Source organism: Nannobrachium achirus (genome assembly GCF_963921795.1).
Source record: "Nannobrachium achirus genome assembly, chromosome: 9".
Classification (NCBI taxonomy): domain Eukaryota; kingdom Metazoa; phylum Chordata; class Actinopteri; order Myctophiformes; family Myctophidae; genus Nannobrachium; species Nannobrachium achirus.
In genome coordinates, this window is record NC_137818.1 from 55751127 (window position 1) to 55759341 (window position 8215).

Here is an 8215-nt window from a genome sequence, read left to right on the forward strand (position 1 = left end):
CTAAATGTCATGATAAAATAGCATAATGTTTCTACTTAGTCTGTGTCTCAGAGGAGGGCTGTGGGCAGGTCAGAAACCCATCATCTTGTGACATCATTGATGGAGAATCCAAGCTAATAGAAAATGCAGGCTTTCTATTCCTGAAAGGTTGCAATATTAAAGTGGACCCCATTGTTCTTGCGATAATAAAAATCTAAATATTCTTTTCAAAAATATTGTTTAAAAAAAGAAATCTGACAAACGATGATGTCACAAGACTATGGATTTCCCACAGCTCTCCTAAGAGACTTATTGGACTGAGTAGAATTTATTTTTGCAATCAGTGAGGTCCTATTATATGAAGATATGTTGAAAAGTGGCAAAGTTGTCCTTTAAGTAAATGTACTTACAGTAGTTACTTTACACCACTGCCCGGCAGGTACCTCCAGGGGACAGTCTTTGGTAGACAGGTAGACCCTCTCTAATGCCAACAGACCCCTTTCTCTCGCACATATCCCAAGACTCACAAGGGGGCTCCTCGGCTCTGATCCCATCCTGAGGCACAGTTCAAAGCCAGGCTCAGACCCGAGTACTGATTAGGAATACAAAAAGGTGTATAGCAAACATTAACATTTTACTTTGAACACAAGAATGAGATTCAGACAATCTACTGAGCACAGACTAGAAAGTGCAAGGCACGAAATGTCCCGTGTCCATGGCAATTTTGGTAGTAAAGATGGCACGTTATTTGGGCTTTAAGGTTGGCGCATGGCACAAAGAGGTTGTCAAGTGTCAGGTCTCATTACCTTCAAGAAACAAGTGCACCTTTGTGCGCGTTGCTATGTAAATGACTGATTTAGCGAGTTGGAGATAGAGATGCAAAAAAGATTCTGCATTTCCTCCTTTTTAATTATTTATTTAGAGTAGCCAATTATTTTTTCTCCCCCTTTTCTCCCGAATGTAGTCGTTATTCCAATTAATTCCTCCCCACACGCATGTCTGTGAAGTCTGTCACTGCAATGCATCCTACTGACTCACCTGCCAGTGAGGAGCCCCCACCGAGAGGACATCGGGTTGACGAGTTGTGGTCAGAATCACTGTCAGCCTAATGTCTCTGCAGGCCCAAGAGACATCTGTGGTACGCTAACAGCCTATCATCTTAATATTCAGATTCTTAGGTTATTTTTAAGCTGCATATTAAAGTGTGAGAGAGAGGGAATGTTGTGCCCTCTGAGCCCCATTTTTATATTCTAGTCCAGTACTTTTTTTATGGCCAAGACAAAAACAAATTATTTATACAGATATATAGAGAGATGGAGAGACAGATAGATCGATATTTGACATGGTCATTAGGGAAGCAGCTAATACGATAAAAGCAGAATAAGATAAAAGCAGAGTTTGGCTAGCACTAAAATAAATGTTTATTTTCAATGTATGCCTTTCAGCGTGGCAGACTATTGAGGCTTTTTCCCACTATCGAATCATCCTGATTCCAACCTGGGAAAGATGATAATGAAATGTCTAAGCACTATGAATTCCAAAAAAAACTGGAGAAAATTTACATGACAGTGCCATGAAAATGTGCCTGCTAAGGAGGCATTTATGTATATTAACCCTGTAAAGCAGCCTTTTTAAATTCATGGGAATCAGCAAGTATGTTCCGGTCCCCTCTGTCTGACCTCGTTGTTCAACAAATAATTATGTTCCTGCCTTTGGTTTCTCTTGAATAATTTAAAGTGAAATCTTTCCCCCACTTCTACGTCCACTTTGAGCTTCTGTTTATATGCCTGGATTTTATATAGTGTGCCTCTGGAAAATAACTTATGAGTGGACATTTTTAATCATCTAAATGGCTGCAAAACCCACTCAGGTTTATGCAGGCCATTTCCAACGTATAATGCCTGCATGAACTATGCAATACTCTTCATGCTGCTGTGTTTGTATTCTGCAATCCATCCATCCAGTTCTCCTATTATTTATAGGTGTGTGATCTGCATACCACACTGAACTGTTCTAAATGAAACATTTATCAGACAAGTAAATCTTGCTATGGGGACAGCAACATAATAAGGAGGCACCAAAACAAGCAGGCAGACATATTGTTCTGACATCTCCTGTGACTTTAACCATGTTGATGAGAGTGGCCTCTGGCTCTCCTCTCACTGTTAATTACAGTAGTGTGACATCAGTGTGGGCAGCGGGGCTGCTAATGCTAAGAGACCCGAGGTGATGTTTCCTTTCTCTGGCTTGTTAATGATACGTGTCGTGTAAACAAACTCTACAGCAAAAGGATTTTTTTTTTAAATATACATATGAATAATGCATTACTTCTGGGGCAACAATCAACACATTCAACATAGGGGGATAAGTGGATATGGTGCAGGAAAGTTATTACAGCTCATAATTATGAGCTGTAATATGAGATTCCACATCACAAAGGCAGCAATAGGACATCAGTATTTCAGAGTGTGTGTGCATGCGTGTGTGTGTGTGTGTGTGTGTGTGTGTGTGTGTGTGTGTGTGTGTGTGTGTGTGTGTGTGTGTGTGTGTGTGTGTGTGTGGTTGACCTTCAGAGAACAGGTGTTGTGTCAGGCTTTCAGGTACAATGCCTAGAAGGAACATCAGAATAAAGATTCCCTTTGTATATGACTGACTGACTGACTGACTGACTGACTGACTGACTGACTGACTGAATGATTTTGTGTCATGCCACCTCGTGGCCCATCCCTCATGGGATTATATGACACCTTTTCAAACAAGGTTACAATATTCGTAAGTACATTCCTTTTTTTCATCATCAATATTATTAAACAACTCTTCTCTGGAGCTTGAATAAAAGGGACAATACAGAAAATGATACTCATTTTCTATTTCATTAAGATTGAGTGGCAGTATACCTCCTCTAATTTGAGCACAGAGTGATCTTTTTTCCTTTGGCAAATTAAATATAACATATTTTTTCTGTATAATAATCATACTTAATTTCTATGTACGCAATTTTTGTTTACTCCAAATCTCCTCTGCCCAAGTCTGTTTAATCGGATCAAAAAGCATCTCCTTTAGAGCTACAATATCAACTTGTTCTAATCTGCGGAACACGTCTTCCACTCCATATTTATGGAACATAACACACATGTACTCTATCCAGGGTAGGGCATTCACCAAATATTCGAATATTCGAATATCAAAGTCACTATTCGAAGTTGTTCACCGAAGACGAATATTCTGTTTTTTTTTCTCTCTCTTTAAAAATATATAGTTTATAAAACTTGGCTAGATTGGAAGTCATAAGAATGAGTTGTCAACGCCCTTGGTGGATGAATTTGTTAATGCTCTATACCAGGGGTTCTCAAAACTTTTTAGGCCACGACCCCCAAAATAAACATATTTGAACCGCAGATAAATATTGTGAAAATAGCATATCTACAGAGGCGTTGTGAGCATGTAGATCGGCTATTTTCACAATGTTCGCCTCTTGCTTACTTAATATTTGACAGTTTGGCCAGTCCTGTCGAATATTCGACTATTCGAATACTTTGAGGTCGAATAATTCAAATACTAAAAATCACTATTCGTGAATTCCCTAATCCAGGGTCCATTCTGCCGTCTGTCCCAGTTAAATACTTTCTTTGTTAGCCTATTATCATTCATAGTGACTAATCTGTTCCACAACCTGGCGGTGCAAACCGTATAAGTGTGTTTTGTTCACATTATTTCTGTACAGTATACGCCTGCTATTTTGCAGTACCTCGTTAACTGTATTCATGGAAATGACAATGTCTCCAAAAACAGTTTGGAGAATTTTGAGTACTCTTCAGGTTCACGCTAGGAACACCCACACATTGATCAGAACTCTGTGGTTCATCACTTATTCAAAACATTTCCTTATGAGTGTCAGCCAGTTATGGTTATGTGGTGAACCATCTATCATCGGACATGCAGTGGTGAGAAAAGTACTACATTTTTTTACTTCATCTAATACAATTTTGAAATTCAAATTCAATGGTCTGTTCAGTTGGTCAATTCATAACATGAACGGTAGATATTCTTTGGCTAAAGCCAATACCAATCAGAGGTATCTGTGTCTCCGTGTTTATGACACCATACTATTTTTTTGGGCCTAAACGTGTTCTAAATCAGGGTAAACCAATCAGAAGCCTCTGTGCCTATGACATCATGGACAAATCAACAAAATCGAAGTGTTTCATTGGTCTGGCTAACTCATGTCATCATCATTAGTGACATCATCATTTTTGTAACAAAAAGCGGGGCATAGGAGCGGTTTGCACCACTCAAAAATAGCAGATATACAAGCTCACAGCGCGGCACCGAGTGCCGCGCTTGGATAATAACTCTTTAACTCAGTGAATGCCAGCCATTTTGTTTAATTTTTCCTTTTTATGGGGGCCAAAATCATATTTTGTACTTAAATTACATATATAAATCTATGCTTCTATCGAAAGCCACACTACCCCTCTTACAAAGGAAAACATGTATATTTATATATATATATCCTATCATTAGATTTGGGCTTCAATAGAACATGTGTAAGATGACATAGATCACATTGATATATACTGTTATTTATGACTGCTGTTTGTGATCTAGAGTGCTATGGCCTTTGAAAACCACCAGGTGGTGTTCTCCTACTATCTGATCACACATCAGAAGAAGGATGAAGAACGTCCATTTTGTTTTGGTATGGGCCTTGTTTGTTTACATCAGTGCCAGGCCTTTTAGCTAACATGATATAACACTTCAGAGCCCTTGATCGCTATCAAGGGATTCCAGCCGTGCCTAATGGATGGCACGACTGAAATCGCGTGATTTTTCCGAGTTTTCTGAATACTTATAGTTCGTCTGGGAAGCACGGAAAGTGTATAAACGAACGTGTATAGCTAACGCTAAAGTGGCCGGAACCAATGTTCGGTTATACCGGTTTCCCGTCGGACTGTGTTACACTGGTGCTACAGTCAAATCGGCCGTATCGCTCCGTTCACGGAGGCTCACGGCTAACTTCTAGAGCGATTTTTTTTAATTAAAATGATGTCATGAAAGATAAAACGTTTGATTTATTAAAAAGACGTAAAAGACGTTTATGGCACTGGGTGAGTAGACTAGGCAGGATTTCAGAAAAAAGTGCTTATTTAAAGTACTGAAGGCAAATTGTGTGTGGGTGTAATCATGTCAGTCTGGCCACTTAAACCCCCTTCCTTAGTTGCCTGGGATCCACCAGGGCTCTGTACTAGTATAGATGGATCTAAATGTCATCACGCAATGACATCACAACCAAAGTACTTGTCTTAAAAGTAAACGTCCAATAAACCAAATGTGTCATTCAACAACTATTCCAACTGGGTAAACAGTCCTTTAACGAGCTGTAAACTATTAGTTGGACTGATTCACGGTGGTGCTGGAGTGTGAAATGATTCACTGGACAATAGCTCTGAAAGGAGGACCTAAGAATCCCTACCCTGCTGCTGTGGTGGTTGGACACACAATATACTCATTTGGAGGAGTCAACAACTACAAGAACAACAGTGACCAGATTGAAGTCCACGTCTTCAACACAGTGTCTTTGCGTTGGAGGACGTTGCCCCCAGTGACAAATGGAGGAGGACAAAGTCCCATTGAGGTTCCCTCTGGGCGCTATGGCCACACAGCTGCGCTGGTAGACAAAATCGCCTACATCTGGGGAGGAGGGTATCCTTACATTAGCAATGTGCTTTATGCCTTTGATGTCAACACCCACAGCTGGTTCAAACCCAATGTCTCTGTGACTACTCCAGAAGCAAGGCTCTTCCACTCAGCCTGTGTCCTGGAGAAGGTCATTTATGTGTGTGGAGGATACACCCAGCTGAATATATGGACTAATGACATGTACAAATTGGACACCAGCACAATGTTCTGGTCTTTAATTAACACCAGGGGAACTCCACTGCCTGCTTCATCACTTCACTCTGCCACCATCATTGGAACAAAGATATTTGTATTTGGGGGCTGGGGGAGCCAGGATAACTTAAACAACAACACTGTGTTTGAAACAGAGACCAACTGTTGGCTAAAGACAGCTTCTGCACAGCTTCTCCCAGAAGAACGTCGGTGTCATTCAGCCTTTGCCTACAATGGAGAGCAGTACATATTTGGTGGCTGGAATGGGAAACAGAGCTTCAATGATCTGTGGAAATTCAGTCCAGAGATCTTTTCCTGGACGCAGGTTGAGACCAAGGGGAAAGGCCCCTGTAGGATGCGTGGGATGTGCTGTTGCATGGTGGGAGATCGTGTCATCATCTATGGAGGAGACTTAGCATGCAATACAATGTCTGATGACCTGTACATCTTAGATTTAAGTCCTAGCCTGAAAACGTTATGCAAGCTATCAGTTATTCATTATTGTCTGGATGAGTCTGAACTGCCACATGACATCAGGTGGGAACTGGCAACCATGACTACCAACTGCAACAGAAAAGAATGACAGCTCCACACCACACGCACACACACACACACACACACAAAAGTGGCTTGGAAGCCGATATATTGGCACTTTTTTGTTTCAGCATAGTGGTGGCCGCCATCATTAACACATACCTTGCCATTTTAAAATGGCTGACAAAGTACCAAGCCACCACAAGTCTCCATAGACTTCCATGTATTGTTTCAGCATAGTGGCGGCCGCCACCATTAAATGGTCCATTTTGTGGGCTTAGCGGGCATTTTTGTAGATTTGGATTCAGCAAGCCTTAAAGCTATACTGTGTAAGTTGCTAAACTAGTGGTCAGTCGCGGTATTGCTTTTTTCCGCCGCGGACCACCGGAGCGGGGCCGCAAACCACCGTGACCGATACGAATCCGTAGAGGGGTAGAACGTAATTTTCTGATCAGGATTTGGGGAGTAAGAGGTTAAGAATCCTTCACCATCGTAAACACTGGTTGTTGAGGGAGGCTACTTCCTGAAGAGACGGCAGACACGCTGTGATTGGCCGGTAGTGTATCATGTGTGTATCATGCGCGATGTGATTGGCCAACGTATGTACACAACGTATACAGATGATGCAGATGACGTAATTTTGCCGCGAAATCCGGTCCCCGGCCAGGATCATAGAAAACATATAAAGAGAAGGCTTTAGAAGCTGAAAATAACGGAGTGGGTGTTCTAAAACTTTAGCGATTCAACAGTTAGGACAATTTTAAGATTTGTTTTATAAAAAAAGTTACATAGTATAACTTTAAAACTAAAAGTATCAATACTGCAGTGCAGAAATAACGTTAAAAGTAAAAGTCTGGAGTTCAAAATGTACTTGAGTAAAAGTACAAAAGTATTGGCATCAAAATGTAAAAGTACAAAATGTTTGAATATAGCAGATCTGCAAGCTCACAATGCGTAAATCTACTTAGCTACTTTACACCACTGCTGACATGATTACCCGTTACCATGGAGATGAGCATAGTATGTACAGTAGAACAGAGCAGATAATAGCATATCCACTTCTAAAGTCCTATACTGGATATACTATTAATTAACTAGAACTAGACCAGGTCAACCTGGTTGTGCCAGACCCCCTGTCTGTCATCATCATTTATGACATCATGCCTTTTGTAGGCATGTCATCATCATGTCATCATCATATATACCCTTTATATAGAAAACCCGGACAGACAGACCGACATTTGCTTATGTAGGCCTACCCATTTCATGGGTCTGGCAAATACTGTTCCTACGAAACAGTGTGGGCTAACTGTCATGTGAAGCTTTTGTACTGTCTGCGACGGAACTCACTATATAAATAACTGCCTTTATACTGTCTGCGACGGAACTCACTATTATAAATAATGAAGATAACAGTGTTCTCGCCTTTCAGGCGAGCCCACAACAACTAAAATAAAAACTCTTAATCAAATAAATTGTTCTTCATTTCTTATGTTTGCCAACGTGACTATATTCTGCAGCTAACTGTCATTTGAAGCTCAACCAATACCCCCTGAGCAAAGCATTAATACATACTCAGTAGTTCCAAACCTGCCTACTGAGTAAAAGTAGCATTAGCTGTTATGATTAGCAGCCATGTTAGCTGCCTCCTGAGAAAGGAGGCATAAGCTCTATTAGAAGTGAGCAAGAGCAATAGCATCAGAATATCATCCATGCATGATTGCAATAATAGCATAAACCTGTTTAAAGCAGGATGGGAATCCCTGCATGGAGCCATTGCATCTGAAAGGAGTGTGGTTACTAGGCCTGG